Genomic DNA, 27937 nt, shown 5'->3' with positions numbered 1-27937 from the left:
TGAATTGGATTTAAACTGTCTGTGAAAGGGCAGACAGCAAAGGCAGGCATGAGACATGACTTCATGCTCAAATCTGATCAGTTGTTGGCTCTGGAGCCACAGGGGAATCCCACAATGAGACTTGTTAATATTAATCTTATAATAAGATACCTGAAATGGTTGTTTATATGTGCTAGTCTGACAGTGTAAATTTGTATCCAAGTGGCTTTTTGTCCTGGTGTCAGACTTGGTCAGTAAGCTGAAAACCTTTTCTGTTTAATTCAGTCCATCCATCACCTTTGAATGCCAATATGGCATAGAAAACAGTACTTTCAGCTCTGGTTACCTTTACATTTGATCTTCTGTCAGTCATCACTTCAACTGATACAGAAGGATTATTTTGATAAGGCCATTTCTAAAGACAGAATTCACAACAAGAATGTTATGGTTTTCCCACTTAATGTCAAACAAACAGGATTCTGGCAGACATTGTTGGAGCATTTTTGAAAACATATTCCCTTTCAATTTCATTACATTATATTTTCTGTAGGATTCTTGGTCTTTTAAACCAGCTTAGTGTAAAAGTTTTTGAAGAAGAGATTCTTGAAAAAATACTGTTAGCTTTCCATGGAAACTGTGGCTTGCTCTGGAGGTGGCTTATGGGTAATTGATGGACAATGGCCACAAACACCTTTCATAAAAAACTAGGCAGGACCATCTTACTAGGGGGAACTCAGAGCAGTCAGGAGACAGTTGAAGAATTTGAACTCTACGGCTGGGGAGATGGCTTAATGGTTGAGGTGCTTGCCTGCAAAGCCTAAGGACCCATGTTTGGTTCCTCAGTATTCTTGTAAAGCCAGATGCACAAGGTGACACATGTCTGGAGTTCATTTGCAGTGCTGAAGGCGCTGGCATGCCCCCTTTCTCCCACTCTCTCCCTGTTTTCTCTCTCTCAAATAAATAAATTAAAAAAAAAAAGTGTTCAAAATCTTGGGTAGAAGAAATCAGATTGCATAACTGGTGTGTGATTGCTCTATGCCAGAGGTCCCAAAATGGGCCCAGCCAAGGTCACAGATATGGGGCATTTGTGGGTCAGGAGTTATCTTTGCCATCTGGGAAATTCTCATAGATATACTTCAGCAAACAACATGCATAAATCTGTTTTAGAAAGTGGGCTTGTGGACAGAGGAGATCACTTAAAGGACAGGAAGATAGCTGGGAGGTTAAAGGCAGTAGCTTCCAAAGACAGCTTATCTGAATCCAATTCCCTGGTACCCATAAAACCAGGCACAGAGTGACTCATGCATATGAAGTTCGTTTGCAGCTTCAGGAGGATCTGGGATGCCCCCTCCTCTCCCCTGTCTCCTAGCAAATTAATAAATATATATTTAAAATACAGGAAAGTGGTCTTGTTAACACACAAAGGCATTTATATTTAATTATATCCCAAGCAAATGAATGTTGGACCTACCTCAAGGGAGTCAGCAACTGAAGGTATCTGCTCGTTAAACTAAAATATATTAACCCTTCAAAATTGTATGATTGTTCAAACAAAAGTGATTAAATCAAGGAATAGTGGATATACATGTGATAAATGGAGATCATTCATGCTTCCTTTTCTTTAGTGGTCACCATCCAAAGCTCATGTTTCCAGCAGAAGGAACATAGTTAAAAGAGGTATGTCCAGCAGGAAGAAAATGAAAAAAGTATGTGTGCCTCATAAAGGAAGTGCACATCATTTCTGGGATGGTGATGGAATTCAGATCGATTATACCTAGCAAGACGGGTGAACTGAAAGGAAGTATGTGGATGAGACAAGAGAGAGGATGAGGGGGAGAGTGGACAGGAGGGCGGTGGAGACAGCGTGTGTCTGAATCCACTTTTACCACGTAGCCTTGAGAAGTTGGCAATACAGAACAAGTAAGACTTAGCTTTGTTGTTTTATAGAAGAGAAAATCCACACAAAGAAAGTTATGCTTATTATTTTTAAAAAATATTTTATTTATTTATTTATTTAACAGAGAAAGAGGGGGAGCTAGAGAACGAATGAAAATGGGTGCACCAAGGCTTCCAGCCACTGCAAAAGAACTCCAGATGCCTGCGCCCCCTTGTGCATCTGGCTAACATGGGTCCTAGGGAATCAAACCTGGTCCTTTGGCTTTGCAGGCAAATGCCTTAATCACTAAGCCATCTCTCCTTCCCTATGTTTATTATTTTTGTTGCAATTTTTCTTTTTCATTCCGCAACTCTCAGTTTCATAACTGCGCTCTTATTAGAGGATACTTATTCCAGAAGGATCGCTCCTGTGCATCTCATCAGTGATGGAGACACTGTTACTTGATTTATTGGCAAGTTTGATGGTCATTTTGACATGCTGAAATTGTCTAAAGTCGGTCTCTTTGTGTCAAGTAGAGAAAGGGAACTAGAAAAGTCATCTATCTGCTTGCAAAAATCAAATGGGGGTGCCATTCAAGTGCACATAGGTAAGGTGGTAAGCTATGAATGGACATTAATTCTGAATTCATTTTCCATGATGTCAAGATGTTCAAAATCTAAAATACCGAGGCCTACGGAGAATTTGTCACAGTCAGTAAAGCTATACTATCACTAAATTTTCACATTCTACTTGGAGCAGTATTTCCATTGAGCTTTGAAGAGCAGAAAAGATAAATTTGAGTGTAATTTTTCAGAGATGCCTTGCTCAGCCTCACAAACATAAATATCCGAGCCAAGCACAGAGCGAGGTAATTTAAGAGATCCTGGTGGATTTCGGAATTGGTTTTATAGATGTTGGTTTCACTTACAGAACTGTCACACTTCTAACGTTTTAAAAGATGTGTTGATGGACTGCAAAGCCACAAGGGGAGGCCATGAGAGAAAAAAGCAGGACAGAGAACTTGAGTGTTTCGCATCCTCCAAGTTCCCCTGCCCCATGTTACTCTGTAACCCCCTTTGTTTCACGAGAATCGCCTAGAGCTAAAATGCTAGGACTATTACTAGTAATTTACTGTGCAGTCTGCTTCGGGGAGTACCCATCACAGGTTGCATATTGGGGCATAAATATGCTGTCTGTAATAAAATGAGAGCTTCAGGAGATTAAAAATAAAACACAAAAAACTATAGGTCTAAATTTGCCGGTGGCAGCATTTTCTGCGCAAACATGTCTTCTCTGAGACAGAATGTCACGAGCGTGGCAATCTGGGTAGTGGTGTGACCTCAAGCATAAAAGAATCAGATGCAGTCGCTCCCACAAGTCTTGCTATGGGGTATTTTGTCCTCCTTTTTCTTCTTCCTTCCTTTCTCCTTCTGCCTTCCTTTTTTCCCCATCCTTCCCCGCTTTCTTTTTCTTTGCCTCTCCTTCTTTCCTACCATGCTTCCTTCACCATCCCTTTCTCTTTCTTCCTCCTCCTCCATTTCTCCTACTCTCCTCTCCTCTTCTTTCTTCTGTAAAAATACCTGTGCAACTAGGACATTTACTCCCTAAACCCCTATGGAGATTTTCCTAAGCAGAAGGAAGTTTGTCCCATGCCAAATTTGAGAAAGATAAATCATAAAAATGTGCCAGTTTCCACTTAATCCAGAAAACCTTTTAACTTTACCCCCACTTCCAGGAAAGGCTCCCCGAAGTCTTCTCAATGGGCTCAGATACATAAACCCATCCCCAGAAAAGACATCTGAATACTCACAGCCAGGCTTCCCTTGGTAATCTGAAGGCTTGAAACACTTGATTAGTACAGGTGGAATTTAAAAGCTAATCAGTTACTAAGAATCAGGGTCTGGCTTTTAAAGGTGAGAACATAGTCTCTACCTCAATGTCAGGTTGTGAAAACACATCTGAACACAGAAAAAAAAAATAGAAAAAAAATAGAGACGCACACTGAAAAGAGGCTACCAGAGTGACACTAAATGAATGTGTAAGCTGGGCGTGGTGGTGCACGCCTTTAATCCCAGCACTCGAGAGGCAGAGGTAGGAGGATCACTGTGAGTTTGAGGCCACTCTGAGACTACATGGTGAATTCTAGGTCAGCCTGGGCTAGAGTGAGACCAAATAACAAAATAACAACAACAACAACAACAAAAGAATCTGTAGAAATTAGTAGCTGCGAAGGAGTTTACACGATGCACGAAACACCCAAAGCATGTCACAGACTCATACCATGGCTGTGAGGGCTGGAGGGTGTGGGGTCAGCTAAGGGGACATAATAGAACGTCCAATGCAAAGAGAACATAAGCACGTAGCTAGATCCACTGGGACCACTGGGCTTCAGTAAAGACTGGCACTGTCCAGGAACCCTAAGTCATGAAAAGGTTTCTTAAGTACAGGGGTGTCACTAGGCACACAGAGGACAAACTTATAGAGGGAAGGAACTTTGGAATAGTACTCAAAGAGGTCATTCCCAGTTTCAGATTTCCCTAGATGCCTAGTGGCAATTGATACAGTCCATGGACTTTCACATTTTAAAAACATTTCATTTATTTATTTGAGAGAGCACAAGCGAGTGAGAGTTAAGGCCTCTAGCCACTGCAAACAAACTCCAGATGCATGTGTCACTTTATGCATCTGGCTTTGCATGGGTACTGGGGAATTGAACCCTGGTTCTCAGGCTTTGCAGGCAAGTGCCTTAACCACTGAACAATCTCTCCAGCCCTTACTTTTACATTTTATCCTCACATATCTCCCCAGCTCTTAAATGTTATAGGTCTCATTTTAATTATCTCTTGATGTTCTGATTGGGTTCTGTAGATTTAAAAGTGTTTCCCCAGAAATCAGTGTGGTGGGAAATTACTGAGCTATTAAATCACTGAAGTTTAAGCTCTTACCAAGAGTTTGCAGTATATCACTTTAGGGGGTAACATGGTGAGAAGTCAAGCAGCCTGATCTTATAGGCACATGACAAGGGCAAGCTTTACTGCTCTCTGACATGTTGCTGGAAAGGCAGGGGTAGCAGAGTGTCTCTGTGCTGAAGGGGAGATGTCATCAGCTCCATGTTGCTGGGATGAGCATCCAAACCAGATACAGTTTATGTGAGGAAAGGGGTCTATTTTGGGCTTACACATCCTGGGAATGTTCCATCATTGGTGGAAGGAGCTGGCTCCCTTTCACTGCTCCAAGGAGAGAGAAATCACCAACAGCCAGCAACACAAGCAAGTGTGAAATGCCAGAACTCAAACTGCTTTCCACAACTTTGGGCTAGATTCAAGAACTGCCCAAACCCACCCTAGGGCTGTGCGCCAGTATCTGTCTCTAGTGACACCTCCTTCAGCAGGCTGCTGGAGACTTAGGCAGGAAGCTTAACCTTAATCAAAAATCCCTGAGGCTATGGGGGACATGCATTCACATTCAAGCCAGCACATGATGTTAGGAAATGCAAAGAGATGGAGAATTCACTAGGTCCCTGAGCTTTGACATTACCCATACTCAACATACACCCCATGCTTCAATGGTGAGAATGAGAACGGCTCACAGGAGTAGCTCAGTGGTGACTTAACAGTGCATCTGCAGAAGTGACGATTGCTGAAAGTCACAGATGTTAGAGACATGAAGGGATCATGCTGACTGCCTAAGATAGCTGTCTGGAAAAAATTAAAATGATGAACTGTTCAAGTGGTGTAGTTGATGTTTATAACTCACAGGTTTATGACTGAACAAAAATCATGAGCCAGGTGTGGTGGTGCATGCCTTTAATGCCAGCACTTGGGAGGCAGATATAGAATGATTGCTGTGAGTTCAAGGCTAGCTTGAGACTATATATTGAATTCCAGTTCAGCCTGGGCTAGAGTGAGACCCTATTTCAAAAAAGCAAAAACAAACAAACAAGTAAAAAAATATCATATGAATAGATAGAGGTCAAACAAAGCAAGAACAGAGGTCTCCTCAAGCCTAATCCATGTTCCTTTGTGTAAGAAGGCTCCAACTTGAACTTTTTCAGCATTTCAGCTATTTATAAATTCTAATTCCACATCAGAGGCCAAAGATTTTCCCTCTGGAAATCCACCTGTTAATGCTATTTTTCAAATAGTAGAAACAGGGGAGAATTTACATTTCTTAATAATTCATTTCCAAGGACCCTGAACAAATAAGAAAGGTATAATATATAAAAGATTTTTATTATTTGTTTGTAGGCATCTCATCTGTATTCAAAACAGTAGCTTTCTAGACGCATTTGCTTTGAGGTGTTTGGGAACATCATAAGGAATATTCACAACTTCTCCCCACAATTCTAATCTCTCCCCACAATTCTAAAATCAAAAAGAAAATAAATATAGCCAAATATAGCCATGAATAAGGCTACATCATTTCACTGAAAGACTGTATTTTTATGCTTTTGAAGGCTCTGATACCACTCCCCCACCCCCCAGGAAGGGTTTCATCTAGCCCAGACTGACCTGGAATTCACTATGTAGTCTCAGAGTGGTCTCAAACTCACAGTGATCCTCCTACCTCTGCCTCCCAAGTGCTGGCATTAAAGGCATGTGCCACCATGCCCAGTTCCAAAATGTTTTAATAATCTATTTGTTTCATAACAGTTAGGAACTTTTAATTTTTATTATTTTTTTTAATTTTTGAGGTAGGGTCTCACTTTAGCCCAGGTTGAGCTGGAATTCACTATGTAGTCTCAGGGTGGCCTTGAACTAACAGCGACCCTTCTACTTTGACCTCCCAAGAGCTAGGGTTAAAGGTATGGACCACCATACCTGGTATCAATTAGGAACTTTAAAAAATTATTTATGTGTCTCCAAGGAGAGAGAGAGAGAGAGAGAGAGAGAGAGAGAGAGAGAGAGAGAGAGAATGGCATACCAGGACTTCTAGCAGCTACAAATGAACTCAAGATGCATGTGCCACTTTGTGCATTAGCTTTACATAGGTACTGGGAAATCAAACCAGGGTTGTTAAGCTTTGCAGGCAAGTATTTTAACAGCTGATCCATCTCTCCAGTCCACTAACTTCTTAAGCTCTTAAAATGTTATGGGTTACTAGGAAGATGAGGAATTAAATGATTACATGATTGTTTTCTCTTTTATTTTGATCTTTTTTGATCGTTTTCTTTTTGAGATTGCAATTTTCTTTATTTTTAGTGGTATTCACTAAGAGGCATTCTATGTATCATAAAATTCACACTCAGTCATACAATATGATGAGATTTAATAAACATGCAGTTTTGTATCCCTACAACAATTCAATTACAGACTATTCCTATCATCCCTAAAAGTCCCCAAATTTACATCACAGCAAAGAATTATCCAAAGATCTAGTTCAGAACTTAAGAAACGAAGATATTCACTATCATTTCCACCTCAATTTCTTTAATAATTTAATTTTTTAAAATTATTTATTTGAGAGTGACAAAGAGAAAGAGAGAGAGAGAAAGAGGCAGATAGAGAGAGAGAGAGACAGAAATTGAGAGCGCCAGGGCCTCCAGCCACTGCAAACGAACTCCAGACGTGTGTGCCCCCTTGTGCATCAGGCTACGTGGGTCCTGGGGAATCGAGTCTCGAACCGCGGTCCTTAGGCTTCACAGGCAAGTGCTTAACTGCTAAGCCATCTCTCCAGCCCCATGACTTTATTTTTTTAGTAGTATTTATTTGAGAGAAAGTGTGGGCACACAAAGGCCTTATGGCAGCACAAACAAACTCCAGATGCTGTGCCACTTTGTGCATCTGGCTTTCTGCAGGTACTGGGGAATCAAATCCAGGTAATCAGGTTTTACAAGCAAATGCCTTTAACTACTGAGCCATCTCTCCAGCCCCCAATTTAATTTTTGAAATATAGCTAAATATGTTTTTTGTTCTTCAGTTAGTGGATACCTGGCTCCCCTTTTTCTAGCATCGTTTCTTGACATGACCATCTTTCCCAGCTTTGAAGTACACAGGCGAACTTGACCAAACTGGCTGTGCACTTGTGGCTGCCGTTAATGCTCACGTGTGAACACGCACCTCTCTCTGTGCTGCAGCACGTGAACCACAGCTCTCTCGAGTCAGCCTGCAAAATGTCCATGTGAGCCTTCTGGCACTGATTTCTCTTTCCAGTGGTTTGGTTTGGATTAGTCTAGATCCATTTAACTGTATATACATACTATACACAATTATGCATGTTATAGTAGGATATATAATATACTATATAATAGTTTATATATTATATCCTTATATACATACATATAATATATATAGAATAGTTTATCAGTTAAAAAAAAACCCTATGTTAATTTGGGTTACTCTGGATCCATAAGCTAATTTTAAATATAATTGGTATCTTAGGATTTTTTAGTCTGAAATATGAGGACAAGGTATCAATTGCACATATACGTTTTCTCCCAACATTTCTTTGTAGCATTGTGGGTGTGTGTGTGTTATAGGTTGTTTTTTTTTTTCATATTTTTGTTCATTTATTTATTTGAGAGCAACAGACACATAGAGAAAGGCAGAGAGAGAGAGAGAGAGAGAGAGAGAGAGAAAGAGAGAGAAAATGGGTGCACAAGGGCCTCCAGCCACTGCAAACAAACCCCAGACATGTGTGCCACCTTGTGCATCTGGCTAACCTGGGTCCTGGGGAATTGAGCCTCAAACCGGGGTAATTAGGCTTCATAGGCAAGTGCTCAACCGCTAAACCATCTCTCCAGCCCGTGTTATAGTTTTTAAGATTTAATATGATTTTTTTTTCAGTTCTGAGGACAAATCCCAGGGCCTTGTACTTGCTAGGCAATGCTCACCCACTGAGCTAAGTCCCAAACCCCTGTTTTTTAATATTTTTTTTATTATTTATTTATTTGAGAGCGACAGACACAGAGAGAAAGACAGATAGAGGGAGAGAGAGAGAATGGGCGCGCCAGGGCTTCCAGCCTCTGCAAACGAACTCCAGACACATGCGCCCCCTTGTGCATCTGGCTAACGTGGGACCTGGGGAACCGAGCCTCGAACCGGGGTCCTTAGGCTTCACAGGCAAGCGCTTAACTGCTAAGCCATCTCTCCAGCCCCTGTTTTTTACTATTATGCCTAAGTTTTTAAATATGATGTCATAGAATTTATGCTTTTTGAATAATTATATTAAAAATATATATCTTACATAGATTTCTGATGTTCACTTACAAAGGTACAATTAATTTTGTGCACTGATAAAATTGCATTTTTTTGCTAAATTCATTTATCATTTATACCAGCTCATAATAGTAGCACTTTTTACACTTTTTTTTTTTGGTTTTTTCGAGGTAGGGTCTCACTCTGGTCCAGGCTGACCTGGAATTAACTCTGTAGTCTCAGGGTGGCCTTGAACTCATGGCGATCCTCCTACCTCTGCCTCCCGAGTGCTGGGATTAAAGGCATGCGCCACCACGCCTGGCGTACTTTTTACACTTTTGATAGCAGTGATTATATTCTCTAAGAATGAAAGTTTTATTGTTTTAAAATCTGTGTGTGATGAAGCACATTTTTTTTGAAAATCTCTAGTAAGAATGTTAAGCAATTGCTTAAAAGTAGGTAAAGAGTTCAAGTAAATGCTTACAAAATTATAGCTGTCCAGTTAGTGCATGGAAAAAAGTGTTCAACATCATTTATTATTGAGTGTACACAAGTTAAATCTTCCAAAATTAAAATTAAAAAAATATATATATAAGGTGCTATAAGATATATGGGCAACTAGATTTCTCATGCATGACTTTTGGAAGGTGGTACAATCAAGTCAAATTAACCAGTCACATAAGGATTACATAATTCCCATTATACAAGGCATCTCACAATCTAACTTGTTGAAGTAGAAAATAGAGTAGCAATTGCCAGTGCCTGTGGAGAGAGAGCCATGAGCAGCTGTAGTATCATGAGAAATATGAAGATACAGCTACATGTGAGGAAAAGCTCTGGAGACCTGTTATGCCATGTACCAGCTACTTTCAGCCCTGTACTATCCACTGAAAACGTGTGGAGAATCTGCTCTCAGGGTAAGCATGCTCACCACAATGAAACAAAGAAAAATAAATCCCAAGTAAATGGATATCAAAGATCAAGGGTAGAAGAGAGCACTGGCTGTTAAGAAAAGGAAATGATATGGGCTGGAGAGATAGCTTAGTTGTTAAGGTACTTGCCTGTGAAGCCTAAGGACCCAAGTTCAATTCCCCAGAATCCATGAGGCCAGATGCACAGGGTGGCACATGCGTTTGGAGTTTGTTTACAGTGGCTAGAGGCCCTGAAGTGTCTATTTTCTCTCTCTCTCTCTCTCTCTCTCTCTCTCTCTCTCTCTCTCTCTCAAATAAAAAATGAGATATTAACAAAAGAAAAGGAGGTTGCAGAAATCCCTTGATCCATGAATGTATGGGTACTTACATAACGTTATGCAGTTATCCAAACCATAACTGGATACCTACTCTTCCTCTACGTCTCTCTCTCTCTCTCTCTATGCCTCATTCTCTAGGTTTTTAATAATAAAATTAAAAAATAAAATGGCCCTTGCTTCATGCTGTCTAAAAATACTGACTTAAAATAGTAGGCTTAAATGTAATAACATTGTAACCTCTTTTGAATAAAGTGACATTTGGAGGCTGGAGAGATGGCTCAGTGGTTAAGATGCTTGCCTGCAAAGTTTAATGACCTGGGTTCGATTCCCCAGTGCCCACATAAAGCCAAGTGCGCAAGATGGCTTTGCATCTGGAGTTCATTGCAGTGGCTGGAGGCCCTGGTGCAATCATTCTCTTACTCTCTCTCCCTCCCTTTCTCTGCTTGCAAATAAATAAATAAAAGTACATTTTTAAGGTGACTTTTTGCAGGTTAGGTCTTGGTTCATACAGATACACTGAAGCACTTGAGCCCGTGCTGCTACGCAATGCTTAGTGCTCGTTGGGTTCTCCCTTCCACTTCTCCCGTGTGAGTGTGGTCACTCCGCCACGAGCGCTCAGCAGTAGAGCTGACATCTCTCTCGGGCATGCTGGGCTGGAGGCCGGAGTCTTGGGAAAGCCTGAGGGAGCAAGTTGCCCCAGATCTGCTTGTCACTCACACGTCAGGACCTCATGGGAAAGCACGGGTTTATTGCGTCATTATACTCATGTGTGGATCTGACTCGGCCACACTGCTAACAGTCTGACAAGAAGCCCACAATGGCTTCCTTTCCTTTTCATCCACTGGTCTTGATGATCTGATTTTATATGAAACTAAATTTGATTATGATTTAATAATATGATAAAATCCATTGAAGTCGTTTTGAAAATTTTTAAATATTATTTATTTGCAAGCAGAGACAGACAGGGAGGAAACGAGAGAGATAGACAGAGAGAGAGACAGACAGAGAGAGAGAGAGAATGGGTGTTTCAGGGCCTCCAGCCAGTGCCAATAAACTCCAAATTCACATGTGACTTTGTGCATGTGGCTTTATGTAGGTACTAGGGAATTGATCCACAGTCCTTAATCTTTTCAGGTAAGTGTCTTAACCCATCTCTCCCACCCACAAGTATTACTTTAAGTGAGTTCTAGAACTTCCCCCTGCAATCTAGGAAAGAAAACTATGTTCAGCATTAAAACCAGCGAAGATGTTCATATCTCCACAGGAGGCGTTCACATGCACAGAACCCGTAGGACAATGCTTGCGGGATCAGCTGCCACACTGGGCTCACAGTCTGCACTGCAATCAGGGTGAGCAGCTGGAGTGCAGATGTCTCAAGCTCACAGACTTGCAGTCAATACTGAGCCATAAATAACAGAAATCTCATTGAGTAGCCTCAAACTTGAAGAATATCTGCATTATCATACAGCTTCTCTTCATCCATCATAAAGCAGCATAGTACTGAGCTTTCAAAACTTTATTTTCTCTGGCTTGAAATGGTTGTACACATGCTAGCAGACATCAGATATCACATCTTCCTGATGAATAGATAATTTACGTTCCTCTGTTTTCAAATGCCCTCATCATTCCACAGACCAAACATTCTCTCCTGTTTGTAATTACTAGAGCTTAAACTCATTTGAGACTCTATTCCTAATATTTTATCAACCACATATACAGGTAAAGATATTTCTGCATATCGTTCAGTGTGCTATGTGTGATAAGATGACCAAATATCAATTGGTGCTTATATTATTGTTATTTTTCACTTCACACATACATGATTTTGTTACTTATACTTTTTAAAAACACTTTATTTATTTGAGACAGAGGGAGGAAGGAAGAAAGAGGGGGAGAGAGAGAGAGAATGGGCACACCAGGGCCTCCAGCCACTGCAAATGAACTACAGACACATGCACCACCTTGTGCATCTGGCTTTATGTAGGTACTGGAGGATTGAACCTCATTTCTTTGGCTTTGCCAAAAAGTACTTTCACCACTAAGCTATCTCTTCAGCCTACAAATACGTAAAAATATTTTTATTTATTTTGAGAGAGAGAGAGAGAATGAGGTAATCAGAGAGTCAGAGATAGAATGGGCACGCCAGGGCCTTCTGCCACTGCAGATGAACTCCAGACACATGTGCCATTTTGTGCATCTGGCTTTATGTGGGTACTGGGGAACCAAACCCAAGCATTTAGGTTTTGCAAGCAAACACCTTTAAGGGCTTAGCCATCTCTACTCCTCCCTACACATGCTTTTGAGTTGAGGGACTCTAGTGTGTTGGTAAAGATTTTTAAAAGAACATCAAAATAATTTATTTTATCTCTAATTTTTATAACTTCAGTATTCTTATTTATTTAGAATAGTGTGATTTCTATGGTAAGAAGGAAAATTCTAAGTTAATGCAAAACAGCTCATATAAGGCAATATTTTAAACGTTTATAAATTATTTAGTTAAGTGTGTATCCAAATTATTATATAATCTGCATCTTTTTATTTATTTTTTTAAATTATTTATTTATTTATTTGAGAGCGACAGACACAGAGAGAAAGACAGATAGAGGGAGAGAGAGAGAATGGGCGTGCCAGGGCTTCCAGCCTCTGCAAACGAACTCCAGATGCGTGCGCCCCCTTGTGCATCTGGCTAACGTGGGACCTGGGGAACCGAGCCTCGAACCGGGGTCCTTAGGCTTCACAGGCAAGCGCTTAACCGCTAAGCCATCTCTCCAGCCCTGCATCTTTCTTTTTAACTCAGGATCTTTTAAAAAAATAAATGTGTATTTTAAGCTTTTATTTATTTATTTGCAAGCAGAGATAGATGGGGCAGGGGGCATCAAGTTATTGCAAATGAACTCCAGATGCATGCATCACTATGTGCATCTGGCTTTTCATGGGCACTGGAGAATTGAACCAAGGTTGTTAGGCTTTGCAGGCAAGTTCCTTAACTACTGAGTCATCTCTCCAGGCCTGACGATGTTAATAGCCAACATGCATTTTCTCCAATGTATGTTTTCTAATTGAAAGGATAATATATACAAAAAGTATTAAAATGGGACATTTGAACCACTAAAAAATAGTTTTCCTTTAATTCCTAACACAATTTTGTTATATGGCCAAACGATACAGGATGAGTCCCTCCTTCCATTTCCATGATAATCACAATACCAGCCTCACTGCAATATGAACTTAAACTTTTTATAGTACCTCTTAAAATAACAGAAAGAAACTAATTGTTTATTTTATTTATTTTTAATTAATTAATTTTTTTTTGTGAGGTAGGGTCTTGCTCTAGCCCAGGCTGACTTGCAACTCACTGTGCAGTCTCAGGCTGACCTGGAGCTCACTGTGGTCCTCCTATCTTTGCCTCTGGAGTGATGGGATTAAAGGTGTGTGCCACCACACCTGGCAAAAATTTATATTTTATCCTTATTTGTGATAATTCGGAATCTAAGTAAAAATAATATGTGAAAAGTATCAAAAATTAACTAGAAATGGAAAGTTAAGAGGACAACTATTGGCTGACTATTGGTGTCTTATGCTTAAAGATTTAGGAAAAACATGAGAGCACAGTCAGAAAAAGATAAACGGTACCCAAAAGACAGAAGCAAATGCAAATTGTCTGATGAAGAAGACAGCATCATTTTGTCTTTTTTTTTAATTTTTTTGTTGCTGTTTTAATTTTTTGAGGTAGAGTTTTGCTCTAGCCCAACCCGACCTGGATGGAATTCACTATGTAACTCAGGCTGGCCTCGAACTCTCAGAGGTGATCCTCCTACCTCTGCCTCCTGAGTGCTGGGGCTGAGGTTTGTGTCACCACTGTCCTCAGGTGAGGCCAGCATCTTAAATGAGGTCCTCACTGCACGGGCTCTGCAGCCAGTTAGAGTTCAGAAAGAACTGTGGACCTCATGAAAGGGCCTAATCAAGAGTACTCTTCCTCATGGAAAAAATAAAAATTTAAAAATTTAAAAAACAAAACATAACAAAACAAAAGAGTACTCTTCCTGAAGAAAGGGAAAGGCTGAATTAGTGAAAAAGGCCAACTTGTGGGGCAATATCCAACAGCCCCGAATTCATGTTACAGGAATCTAAGGAAGGAGGACAAAAAAATTAATTTGGGGAGGGGCTGGAGGGATGGCTTAGCGGTTAAGGTGTTTGCCTGCAAAGCCAAAGGATCCAGGTTCGATTCCCCAGGACCCATGTTAGCCAGATGCACAAGGGGGCGCCTGCGTCTGGAGTTCGTTTGCAGTGGCTGGAGACCCTGCCACGCCCATTCTCTCTCTCCTCTCTCTCCCCCTCCCTCTTTGTCTGTGAAACAAATAAAACTTAATTTGAGGAAATACAAAAATTGTTTCAAACTTTATGAAACAACCATCTCATATATTCAAATGTACAAATAAATTGTGAACTAAATTAATGTAGAATAAAGAAATACGCTAATGTGCATCATAAGGAAATTGTCCAAAACAATGAAAATTGTAAGCATGGCTGTACATAGGAAGAGCGCATCAAATCCAAAGAAACGAAGTGATAAACCCTGAGACTCTCGTCACATCCAACAAGAGTCAAGTGACTGAGCGTACATCGGCCCTTAAGACATGAGAAGAGGGAATGAAAGGGAAGAGATATACTGAAAGTCTGCCAGAAAAATTTTCCTTGAAAAAGAAAGATAAAAGAATTATTAAAATGGGCTGGAGGAATGGTTCCATGGTTAAGGTACTTGTTTGCAAAGCCTAGTGACCCTGTATGATTCCACGTATCCATGTAAAGCCAGATACACAAAGTAACACATGCATCAGGAGCTCATTTGCATAGAATGGAGGTCCTGGCATGCCCATTCTCTCCTCTCTCTCTTTCTCTCTCTGTGTCTATCTCTGCTTGCAAATAAATTAAAAAAATATTAAAATGGAAATAATCCTTGGGATGATGTGTATATTCAGTCACTAGCTCTCAATATACCTGTAGACGTCTCAGCAGATTAAGTGTTTCAATCCTACAATTTCCTATTATTTATTAATACTTTTTAAAATCAGGACAAGTTTGCAGGATTTACACAAATACAAATCTACATTAACACTGGTTCCTAATTTTAAAATCATGCAGACACATAATGAGTCTTTGGACAGACAGCTCATGAATAGCTATTTTCTCTGACTGAAACCTCTCAGGAGGGAAGAAAGAGGGTCAGGAACTAAGACTAAGGAACTGAAGAAACTTGGGAGGCTCAGGAAATAAATGAAGTAAGATTCCCAAAGCTCAGAAACCTACAAGATTGGCAATGCCCTGCCCCAGCCCCCCCCTCCAAGGTTAGAAAGGCAGCAAACTTCCCTGCTGAGAAGCGACTCTCCTACTTGCCATAATGGGAGCTTTGTGGCTCCTTGCCAATGCACGAATACATTTAGGGTCTCCCCGGATCCTTGTCTTATGAACTTAAAGAATTACAATCTGTAGAGCAGAAGGTAAGACTTAAAGGCTTTTATGTGATTAAGAGAGGGAAAGAAGAGAAAACGCAGAGAGCTCCTGCCAGGTGGGAGCAAGGAACCCACGTGGGAGTAAGGGTCCCCTTCTCACCTCAGCCCCACGGGCTGAGACAAAGGATGCTTGCCAGAGCTGGTACCTGGAGGTTCCGGAGAAATGAACAGTCAAAAGAAAGGCCTTACCCACCTGATCAACATTTGTTGATGATCTTGCAGTGAGGGCCTTACTCGCAGGCTCAGGTTGGTCTGAGAGAGAGCTGATTGGTCTGGGCTTAGTGGGGCTGGCTCAGGGTCAGCATACATAAATAGGAGACAAGAGAGAGCCAATTGAATTGGATCAGGCCCTGAGCTCTGGTTCTGCCGCGCAGGCAGGCACCAGCGTTACAGCTTTCTGTTCTCCCCTAACTGGATACCTGACTAACTCCCTCTCCTACCAGCTGAGCAGCTCTCCAAGCTGCCGCTGTGATAAGGCATCCCCCTGTGAGAGCACTCTTTGGGGGAATGCAGCTGTCTGAGTCACCATAGCCCTGTGAGTAATCCTAGTAAATTCACTGTTCACTCAACTAGATGTAGGTGGAATAAGTTTTGATTTTTCATCAGTGCCCTACCTGACATAGATCAACTACCCAGCAAACATCACACAATAAACTCCCATTTCATAACTAGCCATTTAGATCTTAAAATTCTAATGTGATTACATGAAGAAAGATGTGGGAAAAAAAGATTAAGAAAATGGAAAAACCACCGAGTAGAAGAACATATTTCCAATGCACATACCCAAAAGTAATATCCAGAATGTAAAAAGTTCCTTAGAATCACTATGAAAGAGAAGGAAACAGCATTCAAAAATGACAATTTACCTTTCACACAAGCTGCTCTCATGGTTGGAAAGTCTGTTTTATTTTACAGATGGCAGAGAAAATGGAAGAGATCCAGAATCCATTGAGAAGACAAGCAGATAGCTGACTGTGCACCAAGAGACTTGCCACGTCTAACACATCGGCCAGGGCCCAGGAGAAACTGCAGAGGAAGCAGTGACATGAATACCGCTCTTACTGCTGGCCTGACAACCAGACCCAGGTTGATGGTGACAAAACCTATCAAAGCAGAAATCCAGAAGCTACAAAGAACTCAACACTAAACCAGAGCGCTAACAGGACTGCTGTGGTTCAGGGAACATTGTGGGAGAGAAGGCAGAAAGATTGTAAGAGCCAAAGAGTGGGTAAGAATATCCTGAGGCATACCCCCCCACCCCACAGGGACTGACTGAGGCCTTCATGATTTCACAGTGAATACCGTAACCCCACTGAGGATGGCCCCTAGGGTAATGGGAACCAAGAATAAATGAATATAATCCATTATATATAATTTTAAAAAATGGCAATGGAGTATGGAGAGATGGCTCAGTGGTTAAATGTGCTTGCTTGCACAGTTCACCCCTCCTCAGCACCCAAGTAAATCTGGATACAAAATGGCTCACTGTGTCTGTAATCTCAATGCCCCTGTGGCGAAGGACGTGGAGGCGGGCTGAGCTTGCACGTGGTAGGGAGAAAGCAACCAGAGAGACAGTGTCTATGGCGGTTTGAACCAGGCGTCCCCCATAAACTCATGCGTTTTGCGTCCTTGGCCCCAGCAGCTAGCTATTTGGGAGGTGGAGCCTTGCTGGAGGAGGTGTGACTGAGCCCCACCGTCCCCTTGCCACAGCTGGGCTTCCTCTCTTGCCACTCTCTGCCAGTGGTGGTGGCAAGAAGAGGTGACAGGCCGCTGCTGCAGCACCCTCTCCCTGTTGAGATGAAGCTTCCCTGGAGAACATACGCCAAAAATCAACCCTTCACTCCGGGAACTGCTTTTGTTGGGTATTTTGTCCCAACAATGAGAAGATATTAGCATACGACAGTGTAAATACTAAAGAATCCCAGTCTCTTAAAGCAGAGCTGAAGAGGGACTGGATAAATGGCTTAGCAGTTTAAGGCAGCTGCTTGCAAATTGTGATGGTCCTGGTTCAATTCCCCAGTGTTGTAGTCAGGTTTGAATTGCTGGCAGAAATCATCCGACCAAAAGCAGCTTTTGGGGGAAAAAAAGGTTTATTTTGGCATGTGGACTCAAGAGGATGCTCCATAATGGCAGGGGAAAACAATGGCAGGGCAAAGGGTGGACATCATCCCCTGGCTAACATCAGGTGGACAACAGGAACAGGAGAGTATGCCCAATACTGGCAAGGGGGAACTGGCTATAATACCCATAAGCCTGCCTCCCCCCCAATACAGTGCCTCAAGGAGGCGTTGATTCCCAAATCTCCATCAGCTGGGAACCTATCATTAGCACACCAAGTCTATGGGAGACACTTGAATCAACCCCCCACACTCAGTGCACACGTGAAGCCATTTGCACGGGTGGCACATATATCTGAAGTTTGCAATGGCAGAAGGCGTTGGCACATCCACATGCTCTCTCTCTGTCTGCCTCTTTTTCTCTCCCAAATAAATACTAATATTTTTGAAAAGTAGAGATGGAGAAGCAGACTGCCATCGTTCATTTAATAGAATTTGAAACAATTTCAAAATTTCAACTTGTTTAAATTTTTTTTCCAAATCTCTTGTTATCATGACACTTCAGGTATTGATATTTATTATTATTATTATTATCAATAATATCTGATTAAAGAACATAAAATAAGAACTTTATAAAATATGCCAATAATACATTCAAAATTGATTCTCTTAAAAAAAAGTTTTAGGGCTGGAGATTGCTTAGTGGTCAAGGCACTTGCCTGCAAAGAGTAAGGACCTTGGTTCAACTCCCCAGGACCCACATAAGCTAGATGTACAAGGTGTGCATGTGTCAAGTTCATTTGCAGTGGCTACAGGCCCTGCAAATTAAATATTTAAAAGATTTATTTAAGACAATATGAGAGAGAGAGAGAGAGAGGCATAGTAGGGCTCCTAGCCACTGCAAACAAACTCCAGATGCATGCATCACCTTCTGCATCTGGCTTACTTGGGTACTGAGGAAAAGAACCTGGGTCCTTTGACTTTCTAGGCATAGGCCTTAACCACTAATCCATCTCTCCAGCACCTCATTCACCTTTTTGATGAACAGGTCTATTTCTTTCGTGTTACTTTCTTGATTCAGCCTCCTGAGTTGCAGAACCACAGGTGGGCACCGCCACATTCTACTTCAAACCAGGGCAATGTGCATGGCAGGTTCCAGACTCACAAAGTTGAGCCTGCTCTGGTAAGTTACCAAAAAGGGTGCAAGACATGAAACACGTGTTGAGTGTCTTCAGGAAGAATAACATGGAAGTTGAGGAGTTGTGCAATTCCTTTGAAGCAATCCAGGACAGCATGCCTGGTGGGGCGACCACCCTCCCCAAGAATGGCAGTCTTGGTTCAAAGCCCTCTGCTCGTGCTAGAGAGATGGTTCAGCTGCTAAGACGTTTATTTGCATAACCTAACGACCTGAGTTTGATTCCCCAGTACCCATGCAAGACCAGAAGCACAAAGAGGTACATGCATGTGGATTTTGTTTACAGTAGGCTGGAGGCCCTGGGACATCCATCATTCTATCTCTCTGTCTCTCTTCTCTCTATCTCTCTCTGCTTGCAAATAAATAAATAATAAATATGTAAATAAATGAATCATAATTAACACTTCATAGCTCACTGCTCTTCTACCTCCTTACTATCATCTTTTTCCACCTGTAGTTTATTCTCTTGATGGCAGGGATATTGTTGGCATTACAAATCACACTTGATTCTCTTCTTCTCTATTAATTGCTAGTTCTTTCAAGCCCCATACATGTTCCACTGCAGTTAGAAGGAAGCTCCCACTCAACTGTGAGAGCAGCCAGTCTCTTTCAGTTCCTTCCGTTCCTTCTCCATCAGCAGCGTCTAGGCATGCGCATCCCGGCGCTGCTCAGACACACAGTGCTCACTGAGGCCTGCGGCTGTTTGTCACTCAGCCTAGCATGCGCAGGCTCTATTGTCTTACTGCCCTGCAGCATGTTCTCATCCTGCATCATTGTGAGATTGACAGCCCAGGCCCTCTTCTAACATGCTCCGTGTCATTCAAATCAAGACTCTATATTTGTGTTCCCTCTCCAGTGTCTGGAGTGGTAGCTGCTAGGCTCTTAGAACATTTTGAAAGGATAACTGTGGTGGTTTGGACATATGGCCCCACAGACTCAGGCATTTAAAAAAATATTTATTTTATTTATTTGAGAAAGAGAGAGAGAGAATATAGGCATGCTAGGGCCTTCAGCCTCTGCAAATGAACTCCAGACACATGTGTCACCTTGTGCATCTGGCTTATATGGGTTCTGGGGAATTGAACCTGGGTTCTTTTGCTTTGCAGGCAAGCACCTTAACCTCTGAGCCATCTCCCCATCCTGCATTATTTTTTTCTTGATTAAGGTGAAATCTTCTGGGCTGGAGAGGTGGCTCAATGGTTAAGGCTTTTACCTGCAAAACCTAACTACCTGAGTTTGATTCCCCAGTACCTACATAAAGCCAGATGAACAAAAGGGATGCAGGCACCTGGAGCTCATTTGTGGTGGCTGGAGACCTTGGTGTGCCCATTCTCTCTGTGTCTCTCTGCTTGCAAATAAATATATAAAAGTGTTTTTTAAAAAGATTAAACTGCCTACTTAAGTCCCTAGCTGATAGTTTCCTGCTCCAGGGGGCATGCCACTGGGAGTGGCTCTTTAGTCCAGCCCTACTAAGTGACAGAAGGACAGTTGGAGCTCTGGCTGTTGAGCTCGTTGGCTGATGGTGGTGTCTGTGCTGTGCACCTGTGGAAGTGCGTCCACCTCCCCCACCATGATGATGATCTATAAGCCTCCAATAAACCCTGTCCTCCCATAAGCTGCTTCTGGTTGGGTGTTTGTCCCAGCCATGAAAAAGAAACTACAACAATGACTGAATAAAAGAATATTGAGGAGACTTCCGGTCAAGATGGCGACCGCCTAGCAGCACTACAGACAACAAGGAAAACAAAGATAGATGCAGATCCTAAGAAGAGAGCTGCCCCAACATACCTCAAAAGGGGCCCAACTGAAACTAAGGACAACTGGCGAAATAAGCAAGGGTGATGTTTTCCTGTGAACCGGATTCCAGCACAAAGGGGAAGGAGACCAACGCAGAGAAAAATCAACTCTTACCAAAACAGAGAGCCAGAGCCTCAGAGGCCCCCAACACCTCAGCACTGAAGCAGACCAAAAATGAACCCAACATGGCTCAGGGAAATTTTGCGGAAGAGGGGGCGGAAAGAATGTCAGAGTCACATGTTGGGTCATGATTTGCAGAGACATTTATCATACCAATAACTGGGGGCTAACTCCACAATGCATGACCCATTTTCATTAACAAGGAGGGTCTAATGGGAAAGGGTAGATCACAGATGAGCCTAAATAATGGTACCAAACTGCCTGTATTTACTGAAAAGAAAACTAATAAATTAAATTTAAAAAAAAAAAGAATATTGAATACCTGTTACAAAGATCAGTTTTTGGAAGGTATTTTTGATGTTGAAAAACCCAAACTTGGTCCATTTTTTTGGATATGAAATTTATTTCCTTAACTTCCAGACTACATTTTGGTGTGTGTCTCATTTGCCTGAAAGCTCTCCAAGGAATCTCACTGCAAGGCAATTTAGGGAAGGTAGAAATTTCAACAAGTTCAATTAATTGCATAGCACTTTCCCTTAGGACAATTCAACCCTGTTGCTATGTCTTAGTCATAAAAGATATTCATTCCCTAAGTGACTGTAACAGACAGCACTCGTTTGAGAACTGTCACCTCTAGACCTGTGGCTGTATTGATTTTACATGGCTTTTACTTTAGAGGCATCAAAGTCAGAAGCAAAATGAATACCATGCTAAATGGGTAATTGGGAGGGCATTATTTTCTCAGAGGAATTCTGAAGAAATGTTGCTGTTCTGAATAGGCTCAGATTAGCCAGTAATTACTGTCCGGAGTGGAGCAGCGAGTTCCATTATTTCCACTATACTACTTGGGACACTATGAGACTGTAATTACCAAGAATTGACTATGAAGATGGGGACATGGAGGGAATATGCAAACTAAAGAGCTTATTCAAAGGGAAAAGGTCAGTATGAAATAATGGGCCTTAGCTGGGCATGGAGGCTCACACCTGTAATCCTGGACTTAGGCGGCAGAGGTAGGAGTATCTCAGTGAGTTTGAGGCTAGCCTGGGACTACAGAGTGAGTTTCATGTCATCCTGGGCTAGAGTGAAATCCCACCTCGAAAAGAAAATAACAAAACAAAAACAAATAATTGGGCCTTAATGAAAGAAGAATGGGACATGGAATCCAATACTAGTGGGACATGAAGGAAATAGTATCCAAAGGGGGGGAAATTTCCCTCAAAAGTCTCTGATCAAGGCATCATGCATACAATGGCGCTATCACATGAAGAAAAATGTTAAATATCCAAATCCAGAAAAACTGTGAAACATTCGATTTTAGTTTCATTTCTTTCAGCCCTACACTACTAGTAGTTCCCTAGGTACCTATTTCTCAGGTTTTGTTTCCTGCTATTCAGAACCAATTAGTTTTGCATGCATGTCTTACAAAGTTTAACTTATCCAGGCACTGCCAGGCATGAGCCAGGCTCATTGGCAAAAAGGCAGGAGGAAGGAGAGTTGCAAAGGAAGACTTTGTGGTGAAAATAAAGTGCACAGGACTAGAGAGGTTGCCAAGTGGTTAAGGTGCTTGGCTGTAAAGCCTAATGGTCTGGATTTGATTCTCAGTACCCATGTAAAGCCGTATGTACAAAGTGACATATGCATCTGGACTTTGTTTGCAGTGGCTGGAGGCCCTAGCATGCCCATTCTCTCTCTCTGCTTGCAAATAAATAAAGAATTAAGTACATAAATAAAATATACAAAAAGCAAACAAAAGGATAATATATCTAAGGAAATTGAAAATATTTCAAATAAATCTAAACCAACAATAAAAAATGCATTCAAAATAATGTTTTTAAAATCCAGAAAAATGTATTTTAAAATCAAGTGTAATTAAAGTTATAAATTCTTACCTATGTCAAGGAAATGTTTTTAATTTCTTTTAAAATATTTTATTTTTTTTTGAGAGAGAAAGAAAGAAAGAAAGAAAGAAAGAAAGAAAGAAAGAAAGAAAGAAAGAAAGAGAAAAGAAAGGAAGGAAGAAGGAAGGGAGAAAGAAAGAAAGAAAGAAAGAAAGAAAGAAAGAAAGAAAGAAAGAAAGAAAGAAAGAAAGATAGATAGATAGAGAAAGGGCATACCAGAGCTTCTAGCCACTGCAAACAAACTCCAGATACATGTGCCACTTTGTGCATCTAGCTTACATGGGTACTGGGGAATCAAACCTGGGTCCTTAGGATTTGCAGACAAACACCTTAACCATTAATCTAGCTCTCTAATACTCAAGTGAATGCTTTTTCTTATTTTTGGCAAAAAAAAAAAATCTGTAGCTAATGATTTTCAATATAAGCATGGAAAAAGACTGGAAAATGTATTTGTTTGAAAAGTATTTTTCAGTATGGTCATTCAATTTTTATTTGTTATTTAAAAATATGTTTATTTATTTGCAAGGAGAAAGATACAGAGAAGAGAGACAGAAAGAGAATGGGCACTCAGGCCCTCCATCTGCTACAAAAAAACTCCAAATGCATGTGCCATTTTGTATATCTGGATTTACGTGGGTCCTGGGGGATTGAATGTGGGTAGTAGTGACCATTATCCGTGCTACATAGCATGAACAAAAAGATAGTCTTCCAACCCTACTTTTTAATTCTCCATTCCATTCTTTTCCTTTATCAGTGTCTGAGCCAACCACCATTTCCTGGCTACCATTTTTTATTCTTTTTAAAATTTAGTTATTTATTTATTTTTAATCAGGGAGAGAGAGAGAGACAGCACAGGCTGCAGCTGCTACAAAATGAATTCCAGACTCACATGCCACTTTGTGCATTTGGCTTTAAATGGATCCTGGAGAATCAAACCTGGGTCATTGAGCTTTGCAGGCAAGCACATTAACCATTGAGCAATCTTTCCAGCCCCTCATGCTAACTCTTAACAACTGGAAAACAATTGTACAATGTCAACCCATGCTGTCAAGGAAATGCAAATCTCCACTCAGAACAGAACTCAGATGCCACTGATGCCAAGAACTTTCCAGAAGCATTCTATAGAGATGAGGTTTCCGAGTGGCAAGGTTAGCATCCTGGGTAGGCAGCTTCACCAACAATACTGCTCTGTGCTTACAGGGGCCTTGCACTTGGCTCAATGATCTGCTGGGCTCGTCCTGAAATTCTGGACACATTTCCAACAAAGGAGCACTTTTTTTTTTTGCTTTTATTTGTTTTACTTTATTTTATTTATTTATTTATTTTTTGTTCTTTTGAGGTAGGGTCTTGCTGTAACCCAGGCTATCCTAGAATTCACTATGTAGTCTCAAGGTGGCCTTGAGCTCACTGTGATCTTCCTACCTCTGCCGCCTGAGTGCTGGGATTAAATGTGTGTGCCACCATATCTGGCCACATTTATAGTTTGCACTGGTCCTGAATTTATGTGTCCAGTCCTGCCATATTAAGCTCTCTCTGAACCCATTTAAACATCTTTTTCTTTTCTCTTTGGGATTTGTTCTTTCTTATCTGATTTCTATTTTAATTATGACTATAGCTTTTCCATTTCTATTCCCAGCACCCAGCATAACTTTGACCACTTAATAGGAAGAGAATAGTTTTTGACAGATAAATTAACTAACTGGTTTACTAATTATAATGGACCCATTAAGAACTGAGTGACTTAATTAATGTGATTGAGCAAGAATGTGGCAGAACCAGCTGAAAAAAAACAACATCATAGAATTGAACTTTCTTCATTGGTCTGATGTGTAAATTTACTCAACAAGCATCCAGTATTGAATGTATGGCAGGAAGATGCTCTTGGCTGGTGCCCACATCCATCCTGCCCATCTTTGACAGCTTCACTGGTCCATTCTCCCTTATGCCCAGGATGAAGTAAGAGACTTTTGTTGCTGTGTGCAGCATCTGTCCTTGTAACCCGGGACAAGGGGAAGAGACAGCTAGGCAGTGTCAGGGAGTGTCTGGCATTCTGCCAGGTTTTTTCTCAAGTTAATTTTCTAATAATCTCTCAACCCTATTCATTGTACATCATCACAAAACCACCCTTTACCAATTCTTTGAGCAATATGCTCCTGTCTGTGAATGAGATGGGAGAAAGGGAAAATGCCATGGGAGGTGGTGATAGCAATGTTTGTTTTGTTTCAGAAGCATATCACTCTCTAAGAACATGTTGGAGACACAAGGATTTTTATCCATATCCACTTTGACCTTAGTGCTTAGCATTTAGCATTTTCAAAAGCTTCTCTGTAACTCTCTTTTTTAAATATTTATTTATGTGCAAGGACAGAGAGAAAAATGGGCACACCAGGGCCTCCAGGAACTGTAAATGAACTCCAGATACATGCACCACTTTGGGCATTTGACTTTATATGGGTACTGGGGAATCAAATCCATGTAGTTAGGCTTTGCAAGTAAGTGCCTTAATTGCTGAGCCATCACTCCAGCCCTCTATCTCTTTTTATAATCAAGAGAATGAGTTTCACTATGTACACTAGGCTGGCCCCGAACTTGCAATGATCCTTCTTACTCTGCCTCCTAAATGCTAGGATTAAAAGCATGTGCCACCTTGATGACTTGGTCTTTTTAAAAAAATAATAATAATAATTAATTTATTTGCAAGCAGAGAGAAGGGAGACAGAGAGAGAGAGAGAGAGAGAGAGAGAGAGAGAGAGAGAGGGAGAATGGGGTGTGCCAGGGTCTCTTGCCACTGCAAACAAATTTCAGATACATGTGCCACTTCATGCATTTGGCTTATGTTGGTCCTAGGAATCTAACCCAGGTCATCAGGCTTTGCAGACAAGTGCCTTCACCACTGAGCATCTCTCCAACCCCTAACTTGCTCTCTTAGGAACAGCTACTGTTATTCATTACTATATTCCTCTCTCCATGACCATTTCCTATCCATCTCTAGATGTGTCTTAGCCAATTACTATTTTCTCTAAAAACTGGCTAGTTTCAAAATAATTTACTTCATTTCTTATAACATTTGATGTACTTGAATCATTCCACATTTTGACATCCCATCCTGCCAGCTCAGGCCATGGTTTTTCCTGGGCCACCGAGGGAATTACTCACTTGGTAGAGTGCGACAAGAGGCACACTCCTAGGACGCCCACAACTCGCACCTCTTCATGGGGACAGGACATACAAGCTCTTTCCCTCTGGGGTGCCCAGCTCTTCCCTGAACTTCCAGGATTTCAACGAGGAGAGTCAGGAATTTGTTGCTCTCCTCTTCTCAAGGAAATTAAGAATGATAGCCTTAATTAATCCATTAATAGTATGGCTTCTGGTTTTCTCCTGCCTATACTTCTCAGAGAATATGGTCCAGGTGAGATGCATAGCATCACATATGTGATGCCCCTCACTATTTGGTTATATATATATATATATATATATATATATATATATATATATATATATATATATATATATATATATGTAACTAGAGAGAGTGAGAGAGACAGGTAGATAGAGAATGGGCACACCATGGCCTTCAGCCTCTGCAAACAAACTCCAGAAGCATGTGCTACCTTGTGCATCTGCCTCATGTGAGTTCTGAGGAATTGACTCTGGGTACTTAGGCTTTTCAGGCAAGCACCTTAACCACTGAGCCATCTCTACAGCCCTTCCCGAAGAGTTTCTAATTAACTATAGTGCTAAGAGCTGTGGTATGCAAACTTTTTGTTTAGAGCAAAGCAAGAGTTTATCTATGAAGATGAGAGGTAGGGATATACAGACTCCTTATGAGAGGAGGTGATCCAGGGAAACCTGAATCCCTCAAACTCATTTTCTTTAAAAAAAATATTTATTGATTGATTTGAGAGAGAGATAGACAGGGAGAGAAAGAGAAATGGGTGTGCCAGAGCTTCTAGCCACAAACAAACTCCAGATGCATGCACCACTCTGTATCTAGCTTATGTGGGCACTAGGGAATCAAACCTGGGTCCTTAGGCTTCACAAGTGAATGCCTTACTTTATCTCTCCAGCCCCCCATACTTGTTTTTAAAGTCAATTTAAAATAATAACTTATGTAAACTCCCAGTGAATGATTTCATATGGTTTTATGTGCTAAGGGTTCTGAGCAGATTAGATCATATTTAAATGTTTGTAGTAATGTATTGCAGTGGTAACCGTAATGGGCAATGAGATTAATTCAAGCTAGTTACCTTTTCCTAAAGGTTTTGAGAAGAGGTAACTAATAAAAATATGTGAGCATAGAGCAGGAGAGATTGCTCAGTGGTTAAGGTGCTTGCCTACAAGGCTTACTGAACAGGGTTCAATTCCTCAGTACCCATGTAAAGCCAGAACCAAAAGGTGCCACATGCATGTGGAGTTCATTTGCAGTGACTGGAGGCCCTGGTGGCCCATTCCCTCTGCCTGTCTCTCTTATCTCTCTGCTTGCAAATAAATACATAGATATACTTTTTAATGTGAGCAAACAGGACTGGTGAAATGTGTCTTCTCCCTCCCTCTGTCTGTACACATCAGTACAGTGTATTCCATGCAGGGGTGTGCATGTGTAAGCATAGTTACATATACTTGTGTGTACACATTTCCATATGTAGCCTATTGGGGCATGTGTACACCATTGTCTGATTTTCTATGTCCTGAGTTGAGGCATATGTGGGAAAGTGTGAATTACACAGTGCTCATCCTGAGAGGACATGTTTCTTCTGTCATTTCCAAGATAAAAGGTTCCCATGATCTGTGCTGTGGTTTGAATGTAGCGTAGGTCCTGCCAAATGTCATGTTGACATTTGCTGCCTAATACAATTGTTTCAAGGCACAGGGATCCTTTAAGAAATACCAGGTCCTTAAGAGGGATTGACGCTCTCCCTTTCTCTCAAGAGCAATTTTTTTTTTTTTAAATATGGAACGCTTCACGAATTTGCGTGTCATCCTTGCGCAGGGCCATGCTAATCTTCTCTGTATCGTTCCAATTTTAGTATATGTGCTGCCGAAGCGAGCACTCTCAAGAGCAATTTTCAGCCTTTCAGGACAGGGTTGTTTTCCTTGAGGAGGTGTTATAAGGTGAG

At 41.2% G+C, this 27937-nt stretch overlaps 1 protein-coding gene and 1 non-coding gene across 3 annotated transcripts in view; both read right to left on the bottom strand.

Annotated features, from left to right (window-relative positions):
- The window catches only part of Znf385d (zinc finger protein 385D), a 1102298-nt gene that overhangs the window by 511332 nt on the left and 563029 nt on the right, over window positions 1-27937 (bottom strand). The gene's annotated exons all lie outside the window — the stretch shown is intronic.
- LOC123455494 lies at window positions 27766-27871 on the bottom strand. The gene has a single exon (XR_006633955.1). It is a non-coding gene; the product is annotated as a U6 spliceosomal RNA (small nuclear RNA).

The sequence above is a fragment of the Jaculus jaculus genome, chromosome 16 (genome assembly GCF_020740685.1).
Source record: "Jaculus jaculus isolate mJacJac1 chromosome 16, mJacJac1.mat.Y.cur, whole genome shotgun sequence".
Classification (NCBI taxonomy): Eukaryota; Metazoa; Chordata; class Mammalia; order Rodentia; family Dipodidae; genus Jaculus; species Jaculus jaculus.
The sequence above is the reverse complement of the archived record's forward strand: the minus strand, read 5'-3'. Positions and strand labels throughout refer to the sequence as shown.